The 19,987-nt window shown below is 42.9% G+C and overlaps 1 pseudogene; it reads left to right on the top strand.

Moving 5' to 3' along the window:
• Positions 1 to 15,081: 15,081 nt before the first annotated feature.
• Positions 15,082 to 15,812, top strand: LOC150048411 (mediator of RNA polymerase II transcription subunit 6 pseudogene; annotated as a pseudogene).
• The last annotated feature ends 4,175 nt before the right edge of the window (positions 15,813 to 19,987 follow it).

Genomic DNA, 19,987 nt, shown 5'->3' with positions numbered 1-19,987 from the left:
ACAGTATCACTTCTGGTTTTCTGGTGGTTAATTGGAGATAAGAGTCTCATGGACTTTCATGCTCAGGCTGGCTTTGAACTGCGTGATCTTCAGATCTCAGCCTCCTCTGTAGCTAGAATTACAGGCATGAGCCACTGGCGCCTGGCTCACATGTCTTTTCAAACCGTGTCATCCTTCCCCTCACCCTCCCAGGTTTCCCTCCCATTCACATACACCAGTCATATAGCTCATTCTCAGCACAGTGTCCAGTGACCATTGTTGCATTGGTTCATCCTTTGTCTTACCTGGAGAATTTAATTGTTTTTTTTTTGTCTTGATTATACCAGCTTTCCTGGGTCTCTAGTTTGCATGTTATAGAAATTCTCAGCTTCCATAACTGCCTGAATCAATAAAACTGGCTTTTGTCTTTATCCATCAAATAACTAAACATGATCTGGGTTTAGAGAGCTCGAGGCTAGGAAACTCTTGATCATTGGGCATCCTATGAGTTAGGAACCTTAATGTAGGCCCCTTAACCCTGGTTCATTTCACAGGAGCTTGACCATATTCAGGACTGTAAAAGCCGAAATTAATTGTAGCTGCCATGAGTTCACAGGGGCTCCTCAGCCACATTCCCCTTCCCACTTGTCATTTTTCAGTCAAATTTTTCAGTCACAAAAGAGAAACTGCTCTAGGTCTTTCAAACTGAGGGGGTTTAATTTAGGGAATTATTGGCATAGGAATGAGGGGCCTGGGAAACAGGACAGATTAGCAACATGGAATGCTGCTGCTACTCCTAGAGCTGTGAGGTGAGGCGAGCTCGCAGATATGATCACAAGTCCCAAACTAGCATAATCATGTGGCACATCTGTGCATTTCTTCTCTTGAGCAAACAACATTTGAGTCCAAGGAAACTGATTTGTCACAGGGGAAATGAGCGATCGAGTTAGCTCCATGAGCTCAAGCTCTAAGCACCTGTGCCATCAGTCTCCCACAGCGTTGTGTAGTAATTAAGGTTTGCCACAGAAGCATAACTGATAGGAGATGTTAGGTAGATAGACAGATGATAGATAAATAGATGATAGGTAGAGATAGATGATAGAAGAATAGGAGACAGACAGATAGTAGATAGATGGATGGGACCTAGAGAAACAGATGGACTGATTGATTCTGGGAAATATAGAAACTGAGAATTTCTGTAACTTGCAAACTAGAGACCCAGGAAAGCTGTTATAATAATTCAAAGAAAGTTCCAAGACCTCCCTATCTAGGACAAAGCCTTAGAACCAGGAGAATATGGACATTCCAGATACAACAGAGAGAATAAAATCTTTCTCTCCCTTTTATTTTGAACTAATCATTCTCTTAGCAGATTGGATGATGCCCAGCCACTCCAAGGAGGATCGTCCCCTCTCATTTATTGATTCATAAGCCAGTCTCTTCCAGAAATATTCTCACAGGCAGATGCAGGAATAACACTTTACCTGCCATGTGCCGGTGGCCCACGCCTGTAATCCTAGCTAATCAGGAGGCTGAGATCTGAGGACTGTGGTGCAAAGACAGCCGGGGCACTAAAGTCCATGAGACTCTTATCTCCAATTAACCACCAGAAAACCAGAAGTGGCACTGTGGCTCAAGTGGTAGAGCACTAGCCTTGAGTTGAAGAGCTCCGAGGCAGCACCCAGGCTCAGAGTTCAAGCCCCATGACTGACAAGAAAGAAAGAAAGAAAGAAAGAAAGAAAGAAAGAAAGAAAGAAAGAAGAAAGACTTTACCAACTATTTAATACTCCTTAGCCTAGTCAAATGGACCTAGAAAATTAATTCTCAATCTATGAACTCTGTCCTTTTCTTTCCTTATAGGACCTGCCTCATTCATTTCCTATCTACCATGTCCCATCCTTCTTTCCCCATACAGGACATAGACCACTAAGCAATCTCTAGATCCTTTCCTGGTGAATCTCCCAATTGATTCTGATTAGTCTACTTAAGTAGACCATTTGATGCACCACACCTTAGTCTCTAAGTCTCTGCTGTATTTAAGGAGGAGTGACAACCCAGAGGACAGGAAAGGAGATGCCTCAAAGAGGAACTGGAAGAAGCAGTCTTTTCCTTTGGACAGCCCATGCCTAGATCAAGACATAATACAATTGTAGCCTCAGCTGCTGCAAGCTGAAAGAAATCTCTTTATAGCATATTTATAGGTTACCTATTTATTTTCTTTTTTTTTCATGGCTTATTTCCAGCCACTAACAGGAGGACACTGGATACAGAACTGGAAAGAGAGCACTTGAAAGCTAGTTAGAACGTGCTTTAGCTCACCTCTGCTGTAGTTCAATCATCCTCTCAACAGCCCCCAGTCTCCAGCTAAGGACTATCAACTCCCATGGATCGTGAATTTTTCCATCCAGAGTTTATCATGTGTGATTCCCATCTAATGAAATCAGATTCTGATGGCCTGGTCTACAGAGTGGGCTTGGATATTTTTCTTTGTTATGTCTGGTAATAAACAGACCCATCGTCACAGGTCTTATGTTTTGGAAATCTTCTGCAGTTTAGAGATTAAAGACAGGGTAAGGCTTCAAATCTTTGCTTTCACACTTGTTAGTCTTGTACCCTCTGGGAATTATTTTCCCCATACCTTATTTTCTCCATCTAGCTAATGAGAATGGGAATCTTGGGGATTCCATAGGTGGTGTTTTGGTCAGCTTTCTGTCTCTGTAACGTAATACTTGACATACAAACAAGAAAATGAGAAAAGGTTTCTTAAAATGAGAAAAAGGTTTCTTTTGGCTTACGGTTTGGGAAGGTTTGGTTGTGGTAGAAGTCTTAGACTTCATGCATTTTCTAGAGATTAATTGGAAATAAGAGTCTCAGGGCTTTGTTTTACCCTGGCTGGCTTTGAACCATGATCTTTAGATCTCAGCCTCTTGAGTAGCTAGGATTACTGGCGTGAGCCACTGCGCCTGGCAGGTCCTCTAACTTTTAAGAGTACATTTCCTCAACTGTGAAGTTAAGACAACCACTCACAGAGTGGATGAGAAAATGGCAGGACTGTGTTTAAGGTGTTGGAGCCCAGGAAGCAGCCCTAAAAATCCTGTCCTTACTTGTGTTTAGTCTGTCCACAGATGGATGTTGCCTCTGTCCCATACATATCACAGGCTTCCATGAATATAAGCTCTTACATGTCTTATTTAATGGCTTCCCAGATCAAGAAGTCTCTAGAATACATCTTTGTTTACTTCTAAAGCATGTCAGGCATGAAAAGAAAATTAGTGGGCTCATGAAGAAACAAATGAATGGTGAAATGATGAGTGAACAAATTTCTGTATTCAAATGCGACTTGGATGCAACTGTCATTGATAGATTTCCTAAAACAAAATCCTCCTCTAAGCATACACCATAAAATTGTTGTGTTGAAGGATCAAGGAATCTACTCCTAAATGTTTCCCTCTGTAAGTGCATGAAGCTTTGAGTGATGCCATACTGTAAGATAAGAGCCCTGTGCACACAGTAAAACCCAGACAGTTTCTCCAGGAATCCTGAAAAGGACTCACGGAGGGTCAGTGCTGTAGGGAACATGGTTTGTGCACTAGGGAGGGTCAACCTCTTGATGTCAGCAGCTCATTCCCAAACACTGGTACTAGTGTCATGAAATGCTCATTCAGCCTGGATTTCCTCCTCACTGTCTAGGGGGTGGACCAGAGGAATGAATGGACCTGGACAATGAGTAGCTAGGATTACGAGTATGAGCCATTGGTGTCTAGTTTGAATTCTTTTCCTTGATGTTTAAAAGCAATCCTAAGTATGGCACTGATTAGCATCAGCATTCAGAAACTGTAGGCAGTGATCACTGCAATGCCTCCAGCAGAAACAAAATGCGTTCCACACAGCAGGTCTTAGAGACATGAAACAAAAGGAGTTGTATGTTTTACACCCAATTCTGTGACATTTTCAGTACACCTGTTATGAACCGAGACTTTGAGTGTGGCAAGAAAGAAAGGCAGGTCCCCTTCATGTAGTGAATATCCATGAAGATTGTTTGGGATGCACCAATCAGTTCCTGCTTGCTCTGCAGTAGAAACCCAGCCTTTACCCTGAATTCTCCTCCCACCACCTGCTCATCCCACCTGGGCTGTGTGTTAAGCTGCCACTTACATGGAGTTGTCATCCAATAGAGTCTGCCACCTACTTAATTGAACATCCTTCCAACCTCCCTGCAGATTTTATTCTGGCTGGCTTCAGGGACTGCATTGCAGATGGCTTGCCATGAGTGACTCTGTTTCATGCCAGCTGTTGGACTCCGGGGGTGCGTGGGGGGGAGGCTATGCTGAGTCTCAGTCTGTGAGCTCCAACTGGGCTCCTATGCTCTCTAGAACATTTGAGGCATTTCCTCAGCAAGTCCCTGACAGTGTCATCTGTGCCTGTGTCCTCAGGCTGTCCTGAACAGCCTCAGGCATCCTCACAATTATGGGAACAAACAGAGGGCTTCACCATTGGATAGAAGCTTTTAACTACCTTCCCTGTAATCTGCCAAATCCAGTCCTTGCTCGCTCCTTCTCCTTCTCCTTCCCTCAGTGACCTCAGTGACCCACTCTGGTAGTTACTAAATCCATATTGCAGCCCCATTTCCTGGCTCCATGTCTAGAGGTCTATAGGCCTGCATTGGCTTCCTGTACCCAGCAACTTCAGCACCTCCTCATCATGAACTGTGCTCTCTTCGGAGACATTCAGCCAGTGCTCACGTGAAACCAGGGGCCAGTGTCTTGAACTTGTCCTTCTGAAGTTTTCTCACAGGCATCTGCTCAGGAAGTTGACCTAAGTCTAGAATTTGCAGCTATTCTTACTGTGGCCACCATTTCCTTAAGGCTTTTCTCTTCTGGATTTCAAAGGCTATAATAACACTCTGTAATGATTTCTCAGTTGATTCTTAGCAACTTTGCCTGGATTCTTTCTACACTACATGATCAGAGGAGGGGTGTGTGTGTGTGTGCGTGCTTGCGTGTGTGTGTGTGTGTGTGTGTGTGTGTGTGTGTGTATTGGTATTGGAGCTTGATCTCAGGACTTCATTTTCTTGCTTGACTCAAGCTCGGAGCTCTACCATTTGTGCCATACCTCCACTTCTAGCCCTTTTTTTGTGGTTAACTGGAGATAAGAGTCTTGTGGACACTTCAGTCTTGTCTGGCTTCAAACTGCGATCTTCAGATCTCAGCCTCCTGAATAGCTAGTATTACAAGTGTGAGACACTGGAAACAAAGGGATTTTAAAAAGAGAGACACACCTGCTCAGAGCCCCCCAGTGGGTCCCTTTCCTTGTAATGGTGCCCACTACAACCAGCTCTGGCTCTGTGCCAGATTCCTTGTGAAAAAATTTGCTCATAGTAGTTCACCTAACCGCACAAAACCTACAGAAAGTTCTTTATGACATCACTTCAGAGATGAATAATCAAGGCATGAAGAGATCACTGGATAGTCAGTGGCTTTTCCTTCTCTTGTACTTTATGTAGCAGAAGGGCCCTTTCCGTATTCAGAAAAAAAACCTCAAGCCATACCTGAAACCAATGGAAATAACATTCCGAGGATAAGAATGAGAGAGGATAAGAGTACCCAAGCCTGCATTGATGTCTATCTTCCTTTTGAGGGCCTGAGGTCCTAGGTGTGGGAGCATTGGATCCTGGGCTGAAATCTGGATCCATTGGTACATGGTCCATGCGCCATGGTCCTTGGTACAGACATGGATGCTTGAATCCTGGAGCCGGGCTAGGCCAAAGGTCAAAGAGCCATGGCAGCAAATGAGCTAAAAGTCAGAGTTTAAGAGTGAACATCTTTGCCACTAAAGCAATGAGGGAAGAGGAGGGTGGAGCTCAGTGGAAAGGGAGGAAGAGCATGATTCAAGAACACAGGAAGTGGGGTCCCAGGATAGGGTGGAGTGGGCAGGGCCCTGGGTCAGAGTTCACACAGTGCCAAGTGAAGATCTTGTTGCAGACCAGACAGGCAGCATCTGCAAGCCACACTGCCTCCTCCTCATGCCGGCTCTGAGCTGCACATCCATCTTTGTGTGGAAGTCGGTCCTCCCTGCTTGGTAATCCAGGCTAGGCTTCTGTTTGACTTTACCAGACTGACTTCATCATGACCTACTCCATATAACCTGGCACTACTCAGGCACACTTCTTCCATGACACATTACTTTTTATTTTTCTTTTAGTGCCAGGACTGAGGCTCGAACTCAGGGCTTGGGCACTGTCCCTTAGCTTTTTCCGTCGAGGTTGGGCTCTATCAGTTGAGCCATAGCTCTACTTCCAACCTTCAGGTGATTAATTGGAGATGAGATACTCAGACACTTTTCTGCTCCAGCTGACTTCAAACCATACTCCTCAGATCTCAGCCTCCTGAGTAGCAAGGATTACAGGTGTGAGCCACAGTGCCCAGCTAGGCTACACCCAACATTTGGTTTATGGGCTAAGCACTGTCCCAGTTCCTAGAGTCATTTCTTCACAGGGTAAGAGTTTAGAACCTTTCATCTTTCAGCTCTCCCGTGGTGAAGAGTCTTTGAATGGAAGTTTGGGGCTTCTGGCTGTTAACTCATCACTTCCAGCTCCTCCGTCCCAGGACGGGCCTGCTGATGACAGGCAGGAGAAGGCAGCCACTGGGTACCCTTCAAAAAGGCTTTGCCTGAGCTGGGTGACATCCTCAGTATGGCCCTCCATAGACCCTTCAGTCATTGTCTCCTTCCCTTCTACCAGGCTAACTTCTTGCCCATCTCCCTGCAGTCAGCAGAAGCCATTGACTTGCAGAATGCAGCCTGGATTTTAATGAGATCTGTTCACTTCCCCACTGCCTTTGCACAAGTGACCCATTCATTGCGCCGCAACATACCTTTGCATCTTCTTGGGCTCATCACCAGTCCCTTCCAGGGAACCTAGCTCACTGTGGTCTCTACCAGTTGTCTCAGGAAGCAGCAGACCAGGGGTCAGAGGATGTGATGTTTAGAGCTCACCCAGGTTTAGTCATGTGGAGACCTCTCCGTCTGCATCCCAAGTTCCCAACTCACAATGGAAATTCACTGCACACAGCATCTTAAAAGAGGCCTCAAAGAAGGGTTGAGTAAACTAGAGAAGGCAATGGCAACTCCATACAATTAATACCTCACTGGAGGGAAGGATGACAACTCCAAAATTGAGGTCAACACTATTCCCCGCTATTTTCACACCTTTGTCCTGAGTCCCATCAGCCTGGGCTTGTTCCTTTCCGTAAGAGAGCAGTGAGATGGAGCAGAAAGTGGGAAAAAAAAAAAACCATGTGACTCTTTCCCTGGCTTGGGTTCCAAAAACCCTTGTGGAAAATCCAAGAGAGTGGATCTGAGGATTTCTCCTCCAATCAGGGGAAAGCCAGGGATCACTGGTGGGTAAGGAGGTTGGGGAGTCTGCAGAGAGAGAGCAGACTAAAGTTCTAAGAGGAGTAATGACTTCTGGGAGATGCTGCGTTCAGCCTAATCTGTCTGCTTGACTTCTTATGGGGTTTCCCCAATACGGGCCTTGAGCCTCATACTTTCTCATATAACTGTCTGGGAGAACTAAGAGGGATTCAGGCCCAGGCTGAAGGCTCAGATGCTTTTCACTGGCACCTAATCAGTATTCACTGTCTGCTGTTCCTGGAGACAAAGCCAGTGAGTGACTTGCCCCATGGATGCCCTGTGAGTACAGCCAAGCACCCAGTGATCACCACCATGACTTCCTTTGCTCTGAGTCTAATTGTGTCCTTGTTCAACTTAACACCTTACCACATCTCAGCAGTCCCACAAGCCTAAAAGAAGGATTATGACCTTGTGGGGATACAAATGTCCCACTAAGCATAAAGGAGCAGGAAGTGGTTCATTCACCACCAACTTTGTAGAGATTCTCTGAGAGCCAGAAGTACAACTATGCCTACTAATTCTATTCATCTCAGATGTGTGTGTGTTTGTGTGTGTGTGTGTGTGTGTGTGTGTGTGTGTGTGTGTATGAGAGAAAGACAGAGGGAGTGTGTAAGAGATAGAGACAGTCAGGCAAACAGACAAGAGAGTATATGTACTAGTGCTGAATTTAAGGTTTGATACTTGGCTACTTTACTCAGAGATGGAGCTTTACCACTTTAGCAAAGCCTCCACTTCCTCATTAGGAGATTATTTACTCAAAATTTGCTTCCAGATCCATGATTACTACTGGCCACTGTTCTAACTTAAAGAATAGCACCAATAACCTCCTATTTGTTGGTTACTGCTATGTGGTCTAAGATTCCTCTACGTGTGTGTGTGTGTGTGTGTGTGTGTGTGTGTGTGTGTGTGTGCGTGTGTGTCCCATTATTTCTTCAATCCCTAATACCTGCATACCTGATCTGGCTCGTTATGTTTCTAGGATCAGCTCAGGCTGGTTCTGAAACCTAGTGGACCTGTCTCAGTGAGGAAGAGCCTCTGTGAACAGCCACAGCTGAGGTGTGCGGTGTGTGTGCTTGTGCCTCTTTCCCTCAGCACCATCATCACAGGAAGGAGGTCTACTTGTCACAATGTAGCTCAAATATGGATTAGATATAAACCACTTTTATGAAGATGAGATGGAACACGCCGCTTTTGTCTTACAAGAAAATTCTTAAGCTGAATTTTCACAACTTGAAGCTGTTATGCTTTCATAAGTACCTAATACATCCTGCACGTGTATCCCAGCAGTACAGTTTGGAGTCAAGCCTACTCAGACTATTTAAATGCCTTTTGTGAACCTCTATCTAATGTATCAACAGTGATGCATTTGATGTTATCAGTAAAGTGGCCATTTATAAGAATGCCCATCCAGTCACCCAGAATATCCAACTCTGATTGGGCTTTGGCAAAGACTGCAGTGGGCTATTGGGCATAATGAAATAAGCTAGGATAGCAGCATGGAGGAGGAATGTGGGAGGAGATGGTGGGTAACAGGTCTTGTGTGGTATGACTGCAAGGATGCAAAGGAAATCTTGACAATGACATCTCCCCACCCTCTTCTCTGAAAACCTGCTAGTAGAGTACTAATACTGATAGAAGTCATTAGAAAGAAGCCTGCGTACTCAGCTATCTGGGATTCTGACAGCGAGACTACCACCTCTTTATTCTGGACATCTATTGACTTCAACCTTTCCTAGTCAGGGAAGCACCTGAGCTAAGGAGTCCTCAGTAAGGATACCTTCATTGGATAGGTAAGGAAGCATATATAAAGATGCTTCCATTTGACGCCTGGTTTCTGGGACAATAGAGATTAGACCAGCATTTCCAGAATGCCCAGTCTTGAGGAAGGCTGAGAAAGGAGATAGAAATGTGGGTCGATTGAATACCTGCACTGCTTGCATGCTGTATATGTATGTACATTGGAAAGAATACCTAGATAGACAGGCTGGCAGCTGAGTGTAAATCAGAGAAGCGTCTTCCATTCTGACTTGCAGTCAAAAGTTCACCTTTTCTGTTCCATTTGATCCTTACTGTGACATTTCAGAGATGAAGGGACTATGGCTCACAGAGTATGGGAATTATGTGTGCTGAGGAGCTGAAACCCAATAGTTTTCTGACTCCAAATCCAGTTGTGGGGCTTGAACAGAGGGCCTGGGCACTGTCCTTGAGTTTTCTCAAGGCTAGTGTTCTACCATTTGAGCCACAGGACCATATCTGGCCTTTTCTGTGTATGAGGTACCCAGGAATCGAACCCACGGCTTCATGCATGCTAGGCAAGCACTCTACTACTAGGCCATATTTCCAGCCAAAGTGTTTAACCAATGCCTGGCAATTTTCAGAAAACTCGGAATGTCAACAATGTTTCCAGCATGTCATTTTTTTTTTCTATTTTCATCCACATACAGTCCAGGGAGAGCTTGTCCACATTACTGAAGAGGAAAGCTAGCTTAGCCATAAGCAATTTGGCCAACAAGAAAATGGCAGGGAGTTGGGGTTAAGCTCTGTTCTGCTCATCTCTAAAGCCAATTTTCTCTCCACTCTGTTGATCTACTCCTTTCACATTCGATATGAACAAACAGGAGGTTAAGTGACTTTTGGTGTCACACAGCCAGTTCTACAAAGAGCTGAGCGGGAGTCAGACCACTGCAGATAAAACCCTTGGCTGGGTTTACAGCTTAATCATTGCTGCCCTGAAATCAAACAACACTGTCATGCAGTGTCTGCTTGGTACTTTATAAGCAGCTGTAATATTTAGTAGAACAAAATGTGGAAGGAAGCCTTGGACCTCAAAATGCCCAAAAGAATGATATCAAAGTCTGTGGCGAGGTAGTTCCAGGCTGGTTCTATATATAGATGTAATTGTTCCCCAGTGTTTGTAGCTAAATTGTCTGATCAGCCTCGCAATCTCCCTGTAAGCCTGTCGTTGCCCCTGTGGCCATGAACTGTACTGTGAATGTCTGTCGGCGTGTGTCCAATCATTATGCCTCTCAAGTGGTTCATTGTCTGCAGGTAGCACAGGTGTGACGATGGAGACAAATGAAGGTGCAATCGCCTAACAGCAGCCACCTGAATTGCTGAATTGCAGGGCATATGGCCCAAGTGGTAACCAGAGATGGCCTCTGTCTCTAAGTCACAAAGCCCACAAGAGCCTTGGAGGATAACAGAGATGCAGAGGCTATTTGCAGACTCCCACTGGAAGTCCTTTTAGCAGCGACAAAAGGAGACACAGATGGAGGAAAGGGTGGCAGCAGATGGTCTCCTTCCAGGGAGGAGCAAAAAAACCCATCTGACGTCAGGGGAGGAGCGGGGGCCTTGTGCCTGGTGATAACTCCGACCTGTTCCAGGCAACCCCTACCCAGTGGGAATCAAATAGAAGAATAATTTCCTCATTGTGGAACCTTCCTGTTTTCTACTCTTTCTAACTATTTGAACAGCTAAAGAGATGGGAAATCTTTACTGCTGGAAGAGGAAATGTTGCCTGGCCATTTATCAAGGTTTACTCTCATGGGTGGAGTTGTGGTAGCATCTTTCTGACCTTACAATTTTCTTTATCATGGATAATTAGTCCTCTAGAGGAAGAAAAAGAGAGAGATTGGAGCTTTGAGCCTCTCAAGAGGCAAGGATCCGAAGGCAGCTCTCATATACTGGGCATATTACAGTGAGGATGGCAAAATCCAAGAAAGGGCGGTGTTATCAGGAAAGCAATGAGGACCACTATGGACTGTTGTAAAGCTTGTTCACTGTACAACCCGGGGGCACCATTTCTTTCTTATTGATTTGTTCAGTGGAAGAGATGTAAACTCAATATAGAACCTAGGCTGGTGAGTTATATACAGCTCCAAACTCCATGTTCAGGAAAAGATTGATTCAGTATATAGCTCATGGCTAATTGTGGAACCATCTTGACCCAGACTCCCTGGGACCCTCATGCATTCGGAGGAAAAAGGCTTCAGAGTTATGTACCAAGTATCATTGCAACTTAGGGCATAAGCAATTCTGTTCTGGAACACACCATTTTCCGTCTCAGTTCTGCAGAGCCAGAGTGGATTAAGGACTTCCCCAAAGACCAGCAGGAGCAGCTGCCTCACTGGAGCCCCAACTCTGGAGGCCAGTGGTCCACTGATAAGCCTATGAGCAGAAGCAACGTGGCCCAGAGGTGTGTGCATGGGGGTGGGGAGAAGCTGTAGCACCCCTGAGGCTCAGCAGAAGACAAGGCAAAACTAGATGTTGACTCCAGCATCTGTGCCTAGCAAATCCACTGATCTCACAGGATGGAGGTAGGGGAGGAGCCAAGGGCTCCAGAAGCTCCACAGAATTCCTGTTCAGCTGTCCAAGAGTCAGGTTAGCACTAGTTCAAGAATCTGTGGAAGCAACCTGGGGGCCCTAGTATGCATTTGGGGATAAGGGGATCTGGGGAGAAACATGTGAGACTCTGAAGAAAGGAGTCACTCAGGTTCATGCTAAGTGGCCACACATCTACTCACAGGCTGCTCAAGCTTCAGGTAGGCTAACAAACACACAACACAGCTACACTGCTGAGGCAGGGAGGGACCACCAGATGCTTATCCCTGGCTTCTTTCACCACAGAGGAAAGGCTCTAGACCTGCACACACCAAGAAGGTACGGTGTTCTGGCCAGGTACCACAATGAAGCCACTGTCAGGTTGAGCATGTCGGATGGGCCAGAAAGAAGCAAGGGACATCAGAAAGGTCTTTATCTCCATCATGCCTCCATCAGCAGCAAGCTGTCCAGGAAGAGGGCTTAGTGGCTTGCTCAGTGATTTCTGAAACTACTTCCTCGTATGGCTGTGGGGGAATCAGGAAGAAGATCAAATCTAAGTTCAAGGACAGTGAAACTGAGATTACTTGGTGGAGTGAATAGGATGCCTTATCACAGATGTGCTAACTGGGTTTCTCAGAGACATTTAATGAGAAGGATCTTTAAAAAATATCATTCCAGCCTTCTCTTATGGACACAGAAATGACCTCTTCTTTTCTGTTCAGAATAATGTAGGCAGAGATGGGAAATCCCAGAATCTGTAAGATCTATCTGCTTCAATGCAGTAAGAAAAAGTCATAGAATGCATGTGCCACTGGTGCTCTGAAGATCAGGAATGCGGGGTTCTGTCATGGAAGTCACCTGTGCCTCACAGGAAATCCATGATGCCACCCAGGCTTTCCTACAGTGCATTATCTGAAGTCTACATTTTGCCTGCTATGGTTTTGGATTCATGTGGTTTTCAGAGTTAGTTCTGAGAAAGTTAAGGCAGGACAAGATTGCTCCCTTGTTTAGGCTTCTGGTCTGACCACATATTCTCCCCCTCTTTCATGCACTCCTACCATTGAGATACCATCCATCCTGACATCTTACCAGTATTCCCTTGTACCCCAGAACTTGAAACTGAATAGACTCCTTTTTCTCTATACGCACTCCAGGCACAGGTGTTTTGTTACAGTAATAGATATTGAAATCATAGACATCTCCTGCACTTTGTTTATATTTTAAGTGATTCAGAGAACACAGGGCATTTCAAAGAATTCTGGGGACAAAATAAACGAGGATGTTTGCTAAGGACTCCATATTAGTTTAACAATGAGAGTCACATGATTTGAAAAACAAATGGTTGTAGGACAGTACCCAGAAAGTATTGACCTCCTCTGCTTCGAAGGAGCCCATGGGATAATGTGTTGAAATCAGAAGAGGAAAATAGGAAAGAACAGATGAGCTGGTCATATTTAGGGAGTCCTAAAAATTCTGGTATCATTTGTAATTGAAAAAGAGCCTTTAATGTAGTTGAAGAGATGTTAACTACCATCATTATCTACAGACTGCCTAGCTGATTTACTTGAGAATTGTCAGACAAGGCTTTGCTACATCTTTTCTTTTGTTCTTTTGGATAATTGTTTCCTGTCCTGTGAGACAAAACCCCCTGGCACTGTTCCTGGCCCTCTAGGTGTGGCTATTTTTTATACTAATGGGATTAATACAATACAAAACTAACAGCATTCCTGAAAGCTATTAGCCTCTTTTGTCATGCATTCCCTCAACAATGGATGCTAAGTAAATCCAAATGTTATTATAAAAGTCTGTCTTTCAAAAAATATTGATTGTTACATTTCCCTAATTACAAAAATAATGACTTCTTGCTGGATGCCAAAGACTCATGTCTGCAACACTAGCTACATGCAAGGCTGAAATCCGACAATCACAGTTCAAAGACAGTTTGAACAGGAAAGTCTGGGAGACTCTTACCTCCAATTAACAAAAGTAGAGGTGTGGCTCAAGTGGTAGAGAGAGCATCAGTCTTGAGGACCAGTGTCCAGGCCCTGAGTTCAAACCAGTACAAACACAAAACAGTGAGTTGTTGGCTGACATTTATTGAACAATTATGTGCAGCCTTCATACAAAGTATTTTATTTAATTCTGAGGACAACTTGAAAGTTAGGTACTATTGTAACCCATATTTTATTACATGTTATGTTAACCACATAGCATAATAGGCTTCCTTATGACATTTTCACACATGTATATGATATCTAATGATATCCCCCTTCTCTTCTGAACCCTCTTTTCCTCCCACATTCTAGGTGAAGAATTTGATTCTTCATAATTTTCAGTAACTTACTTCCTCTGGTCACGCTGGTAGCAGGAGGCAGAGCCAGCCCAGTCCAGGCTAACCAACCTCTACTCTCATCTGCACATAATAGGTCCTGTGCATGCCATCATAACATTTAGAAAACCAATAGTATCATGCAACATATTACTCATACCTCTTCTACTCACACATGCTAGCTTTGACCTCCTGGTCCTATATTCAATGTTTCTTTTTTTGTTTTTGTTTTGCATAGCACATGTTTGGTATTTTTATAAGGCATCTACATATAACCATGTATTTATCTATAATATATTCATTGCCTATTGTCTGAGCTATGTTTGACTAGCTTTCCCAAACTAGTGGCATGGAAGTGGTTTCCAGTATGTGCTATAAGGAAAGTTATTTGGTAGAATATAAAATCTGTCCGTAAGTCTTGATGAGTATCTTCATTTCGTTAAAAGAATCAATTTCTTGACTCCTTGACATGTTGGCCATATGTCTAGTTCCTTTTCTGTTGCTGTAACAATTTTTGGAATCAGGTAATTTGTGAAGAAAAAAACGTTAATTTTGTCTTGAGGTTCTGAAGGCTGGGTGCTACATGTGCTGAGGGCCTCTTGCTACTTCAAACCATAGCATAAAATATGTGTGTGTCTGTTATCTGGCTTGTGTGTGTGTGTGTGTGTGTGTGTGTGTGTGTGTGTGTGTGTGTGTGTGTGTGTGTGTGTTAGAGAGAGAGAGAGGGGGGGGGGCAGAGAGAAGCGGGAGGGAGAAAAACCCCAATAGCTTCTTTAGGGGAAATTAATTTGTTCACGGTGTACACATTCATGTGAATATACAAACATGAGTGTTTCTATTATCTTTTTGATCCTAAATTGCTGGTGACTTTGATCACTGCCAGTTTAATGGCACTTTTGGATAACAGACATAGAAGCACATACTTCTTTTTGGTAATTTTTCTGTACTTTCTACTAACTTATTATTTTGCAGATGAACTTTAGAATCAGTTTACCATGTTCTATTAAAGAAATAAATAGGACTCTGCAGGCACTTGTGGGATTATGGTGGCTGTCAACATCTGAGATAATCTGCTGGGAATCTCTTGGGTTGACAGCTCTTAGATCCCCATTTTGAACAGTGGTAGTGTATTGGATTACTTTTCAGAAAGAAGTAATCCTTTTTATGACAGGACGTGCAATAATGAAGTGCTCAAAATGCAGAGGCTAACACTAGAACACTTGAATCAAATGGCTGGAATCGGGCATATCCTTTTGCATGTTCAAGAGCCCATTCTTTTCATCGTTCGAAAGCAGCAGCGCCAGTTTCTTACTCAAGTTATCCCGCTAGCTGACTCTTATGTCATTGCTGGCGTTATCTATAAGGCACCAGACGGGATCAGTTATAAGCTCTTGAGTGCTTACTGCAGTTCACAGCATTCAATCAGCTTTCGATAACTCTATGTCCTACTGTCAATATCATCCTTCCAAGGGATATTGGTGACATTTCAAAGACCATGAAGAACAAAATAAAGTCAAGCCTAAAGCCAAAAGGAAAGAAGAACCAAGCTCCATTTTTCAGAGAGCCCTTCCTTGTAGATCTCAGACAAAAATTTCCACTCAAATTTGTGCAGCCAAAGTCTGGAGAAAAGCCTGTTCCAGTGGAACAGACCAAGAAAGAGGCAGAACCCATTCCAGAAATGGTAAAATCTGAGGAGACCACAAAGAATGTCCAAAGACTGGAAGCACTAAAGCCCCCCCACACACACGCCAAGAAACGGATGAGACTTCAGTGAATATAGGACAAAAGAGAAGCTTGCAAGTTTTTGTGTCATTTATACCTCAGTTCTCTGTAGGATCTTGAGCTTTAAAATGTTCTGTGTGGAAAGCATTTGTTCTTTGAGAATGGATATGCCCATCATGCTCTGGAGGGGAGAAGGTGATGGTACTGGAGACTGAAGCCAGGATCTGGTGAAATACTAAACAAGAGTTTCAGGACTAAACTGTGTCCCAGCCTTCTATGATGATATATCTTATGTATCTTTTGTAACTTTTCCCTTCTGGATTAGGCACCACATCTTTGCAGCCATGTACCCTGAAAGACAAAATAGTTATTCATATATATTGGGGGGGAAAAGAAATAAGAAAATGCCTAGGAAAAGGATATGAGATATTCAGTCATTATTTTTATTTCTTTAATTTTTATTTGTCCATGTGAGCTGTAGATGTCATAGCCAGCATATCTGTCCTATCCACAATGCCTGGTGCATGGAAAATGTCTAACAAATACATGTGTCCACATAGCAACAGCTCCAAGACATCCATGTCCAAGCAAGCAGAACAGAGTTAGAGGCCCTGAGTTCAAACCTTGTTACTAAAGATGAGGGGATCAGGACAGAATAGGATCAAAAGACAGGTTCTAGTAGCTCATATTGTAATTATAGTTCCTTGGGTGGCTAAAACCCAGAAGATCATCATTTGAAGCCAGTCCAGAAGAAAAGTCCTCAAGACTCAATCAACAATTAATTCACCAATATGCCAGACTGGGGGTATGACTCAAGTGGTAGAATTCCAGCTAGGAGCAAACAAACAAAGTGAGTGAAAGGCTCTGAATTCAAACCTTGGTACTGACACAGAATGAAAAGAGGTAGAAAACAAACTTACCAGAGAAAAATAAACATCTTTCTACTACCCACGAATAGGAGTGTTTTATACTTCAAAATTCAATAGGAATTACACATGGAATTTCAACAAGTATTTTCAGCAAATACAAAGAAAACATTTAAAAATTGATATTGCTAGAACATGCAATAGAAATGCATGAAAAGGACTTGAAAAAGGACTAAGTAACAGATCGGATTCGAAGTTAGTGCCAAAGACTTGCTTTTGCATTTGACTTCTATAGCTATGTGAACCATGAGTCAAGACTTTACATTTAAGTGTAGGCATTTGTGATGAAACAGGTTAACTTCAGTTATACGATGCTTCCTTATGTATGTCTTTTCTTTTTGGAACTCAGATTTGAACCTCAGGGCCTCATGCTTGGCAGACAGGTGATCTACCACTTAAACCACTTCTCTAGCCACTTTTTTTGCATTAGTTAGCTTTGTAGTATAGCCTCCACTTATATTTGGACTTTAATCCTCCTTTTGGTGCTTCCCCATTGTCACTGGGATTCATGTATTACTGTGTCCAGCCGTGGTTGAGATGAGTCCTGTGAATTTTCTCACGCAGTAATCCTCTGATCTCTCCCTCCCATGTAGGATTACAGGCTTGAGCCACAGCATTTGGCTTCTTCTACACCTTTTTTGGTGCCAGAGCTGGAGCTTCGCTCAGCGCCTGGGCACATTCCTGAGCTATTTTCTCAAGGCTGGCATTCTATCACTTGAGACACAGCTCCGCTTCTAGCTTTCTTTTCTCTTTTGGTTGATAAAGAGAAGAGTTCCCAGAATGTCTTTCCTTTAAACCTCAATCCTCTGATCTCAGGTTCCTAGGTATGTAGGATTATCAATGTGAGCCATCAGTACACGGCCTACTTTTTTTTTTTTTAAGCATAAAATTCTTAAAGAAAGTGAACTAAATCTATGTGGCTAAATCACAGTTCTGATTTTTTTTTTATCTTAAAGGTGCTCATTTGTAAGAGAAACTAAAAATACCTCAAACAGGCAAATTTTTTTTTTTTTGCCAGTCCTGGGCTTGGGCTCAGGACCTGAGCACTGTCCCTGGATTTTCTCAAGGCTAGGCCTCTACCACTTAAGCCACAGCACCACTTCTGGCTTTTTGCTATGTATGTGGTACCGAGGAATCGAACCCGAGTCTCTGTGCATGCTAGGCAAGCACTCTACCACTAGGTCAAACTCCCGGCCCCCTCAAACAGGCATTTTTTTTTCCTTTGGCGACAGAGGATACCTAGACCTGGAGAAGAGAGATGAAGACCATGTGGCTGAAGGATAATAGAGGTGGCACTTAGCTTATTTTCACTCTGGTGATGTGTCCATTGCATTAAGGGATGGAATCATAAACTTATTTCCCTTTTCTTTGAATTGAAATTTACGTTTTTAAAAGCAGGTCTTGTAAAACTTTTGCTTTTGCTCTTAGACAGGGTGAGGGATGTCTCATGCCATTAAATTAATGCAGATTCTAAAAACTCTGAAAAGATGAATGTCTGCAAAGAGTTAAGCCTTCTTCTTAAAGTCAGTAAGATGGTTTTTAACCTCAGACAGCTGCTGGATAAAGCTATTGAAGATAATGAATTCTCTCGATAAAGCTACTGAAAATAATGTATAACCCTTATAAAAAGAGAAAAGGGCAAAGAAAAAGAAAACACATCACTATCCTTTAAGGAGAAGTGACTTCCATCAGACACTGTAATGACCAAATCCACCAGGCTAACAAAGAAGGTGAGTAAAATGAAGGGGCTTATGTGGCAGGCAGGCAGGGCAGGATGAGGAGGAAGGGGTAAGAATGACAAATCGCAGCACAATTGTGATTTCTCAGGATCTCACAAGTGACTTCAACTGCTGAGATAGATGCTGGCTAGAAGCCTGGCATGGAGGGACTTCCTATATCACACGGAAGACAGCTTTATGAGCTAGAGAGTAAATAATCAAATGGGAGGAGCACTGTCTAGCCAGAGGTAGTGCAGCCAGGAGGCCACCTGACTAGAGGCCATTCATTGTACCCAGCCAGTGAGCATGAGTTACAAAGGACAAGTGATAGCCAAGCGACCCATTGCTCTTCGCATTTAGCCCAATAAGACAAACGTCCATAGGCCCACACATTACGCTTCAAGTAAAGGAAGTATCTATGTCAGTCTCACCCTCACAAAGGTAAATAAAAAGAAAAGTATAAGATATAAAGATGCATTTGAGCCAGACACTACTGGCTTGCACTTGTATTCCTAGCTACTAAGGAGGCTGAGATCTGAGGACAGATTCAATTAACCAGCAAAAGGCCAGAAGTAGAGATGTGACTCAACTGGTAAAGCTTTGAGCAAGCTAAGAAAAATTGCAAGGTCCTGAGTTCAAGCCCCAGTACCAACATATCCATTAAACCTATTTACATATATACATATACAAAAGTGAATTTAATCTCTGGAACCATCCAGAAACCTTGGGTACTTCAACAGTTTCCCAACCCTCCTATTGTTACTGGGAAAATGAGACTTATCTGGCTTCATTTTTCTACAAAGAGAGGTTAAAAAAGTATTTTCTCACAGGGATAAAACTAGTAAACAAACATGGAGGTTATTCTATTATGTGTGAATTATTTAGCTTGAAACATGACAGGGAACAAACTATTTAAAAGCAAAGTGAGATGCATTTCAGTGGGTTTAAATATAAGTTGGAAACCAAGAAGTCTCTGGAAAAAATCTTAGAGTAACACATTTCTCAAACTGGATGCAAGGGAAAATGTTAAAGTAAGTGGTTATCTGAATGTATTAAAAGGAGAACTTCTGCTGAACAAAAGACTTTATTAGAAGAGAGATTCTATAAAGGAAGTTAAGGAATTATACTTGATATTTATGGTTCCTTTACCTCAAACAAAAGACTTGAGCATAGAATATATAAGATCTCTTATGAATTGTACTTGATATTTATGGTTCCTTTACCTCAAACAAAAGACTTGAACATAGAATATATAACATAATTTATGAATCAATAAGAAAAAGGAAGTGTTTCTTATTATGAAATTCAGCTCTTTATGAAAATATCCCTTATAACCTTATAAATTATTATCATTTGTAAGAACCACCTTTCTCCAAGTCTAGTAGTCAGGGTCTTCTCTCCCAAAGTGTGTTTTATTTTATTTTTAGGTGTATTTAGTTTGCATTTCTGTGGTTGGTGCTGATTGTTACATTTTGTTTTCACATTTAATTTCATTACATTGTTTTTAATTTTTCACTGAGATAATATTTGTACTTATTTATGGGATACAGTATTATAATTTGATACAGATATACAAAACCATT

Source organism: Megascapheus bottae, chromosome 22 (assembly GCF_031878675.1).
Source record: "Megascapheus bottae isolate mThoBot1 chromosome 22, mThoBot2.hap1, whole genome shotgun sequence".
Taxonomy (NCBI): domain Eukaryota; kingdom Metazoa; phylum Chordata; class Mammalia; order Rodentia; family Geomyidae; genus Megascapheus; species Megascapheus bottae.
The sequence above is the reverse complement of the archived record's forward strand: the minus strand, read 5'-3'. Positions and strand labels throughout refer to the sequence as shown.